This window comes from Chrysochloris asiatica, unplaced genomic scaffold, assembly GCF_000296735.1.
Source record: "Chrysochloris asiatica unplaced genomic scaffold, ChrAsi1.0 scaffold00454, whole genome shotgun sequence".
NCBI lineage: Eukaryota > Metazoa > Chordata > Mammalia > Afrosoricida > Chrysochloridae > Chrysochloris > Chrysochloris asiatica.
The window spans coordinates 986,498-988,321 of NW_006408972.1; positions in this window are offsets into that span (position 1 = coordinate 986,498).

The window sequence follows — 1,824 nt, forward strand, 5'->3', positions numbered from 1 at the left end:
CCCCGCCCGCCGCCCTGGGACCCCCGCCCGCCTCTGCCTCTGGCTTCTCGCCCTGAGTCCCGGCCTCCTTCCACTAGTTTATCCATTTGTGTCTTTTCGTCTAGCCTTTTGCGCCCCCCATCCCCATCCTCGTTTTGTTTTCAAATTCCTTCTCTGGATCGAGCGTGCATACAGAAGGTGCTCCATAAATGTTTGCTGGAATGGAGCGGCGAGCTAATGTGTGAGGTGAGATAGTCGTGAATTCTATCTGGGCTTGGAGCTCCCATTCATGCCTATACTGGGTCTTTGAATTCAGTCTTTAACGTTTCAAGGGGAGGCGGAATGGGCAGGGGGTTCCGGGTCTGGCCTTTTACGGATCAATTTCTTTCTGGGCTAAAAAACATTGGGTTGGTTACTCAGAGTCCCACACCTAGACTGGTAAGTGGTTGTGATTCCGCAAGAACACGCCGTTATTCAGTGCCTACTGGGTGCTGGGATTTCATACACGCGCTTCCCCGCCTGCCTTCCTACACAACACAGACGATTTTTACAGGGGAGAAAACTGAGGCCCTGCGCTGTTTCCCCCTATCACACAGCTAAAATGGGCAGAGTTGGGATTTGAACATCAATTGGGTTCGAGAATCCACGCATTCCCCACATTTCCAAGCGTCATCTCGTGAGTGGGTCACCCAGTGACAAACAGGCTCTTCGTGGATGGGAGAGCAGCCTGGGTCCCCCGGACCCCAGTTCTGGATTTAACTCGTTCGAGCCCTTACCAGGGATGAGCGCTGGCCCTGGGGGACGATCAGGGCATCTCTGCGGCCCAGCTAGCTATCAGTGAAGGCATTTTCATTTTGTAGCGGATCAGTGTCTGCCCACGCTGGTAAAACCAAAGAGGCTCGTGGTGCAGCAGCCTGGATAGCATCGGGATTATCCAAGGGCTGAGGTTTTGGGGCTCCTAAATCCCATGAGGAAGAAAGAGATCTGGGACGCCCAGAGATCAACAGCAGGGCGGTCAGGGTCGGGCAGAACTGGGTGGCCCGGGAAGGACTGGAGAGCGCCTCGGTTTTAGGGTTCGTTTCACTGCAGGCCCAGGTTGTTTAGGAGGTCTGATGAAGACAATTGTTCTTGGGCGGGTGCCCCGGATGCGAATCTTACCACCGCAGGGCTGGCCCTGGGCCCGAACGCGTCCTCCTTCAAGTGGCCTGCAGCCCAGAGGTGAGCCTGGCCTAGGCCTGGCTCTGGCCCTCGCCCCGGGGGCGCGGTGGGAAGTGGCGAGCCCGGACTGCGGCCTCCTTTCAACTCTTTGGCTGGCGCCGGCCTGGCCAAGCCCCAGGGGCCCCGGGGCCTCCCAGACACCATCCCCGCCCCACAGGGACGCTGGCCTCTCTGAGAAGCGAGACAGTCCCCAGAACTTGACGCCTGGATCCCGGGGAAGCACCTGACCTGCCGGTCTCCCGCCACCCCTTCCTGGACTGGCAGAATTTCCTCCCTCCCACTGTGGCCACGCACAGCATCTTCCTCTGCAGGCCTCAGAGGGCCCTCCTTTCACCTGGATCGACCTCCTCCACAGCGCCCTCCAGTGGCCTCGTTAACCTCTGTTCCTTCCAGCCCCCAGCTCCGAATTCTAGGATGGGGGTCACTTCAGGTGGAGAGAAATTAAGTGGCCAGCGAGTTGATGTCGTGCAAGACACCTGGCTTCCTCAAATCTCCCAGGTTCTTGTCAGTAACACCCCTGGCAACTCTCCTATCCTGGCGACTTGAAGTCAGACAAGCCATGTCTTGGCTTGGCTGTATCTTAGCCCTGCCATTTAGAGAAGATCCATCAGGTCATTGCCCCATACC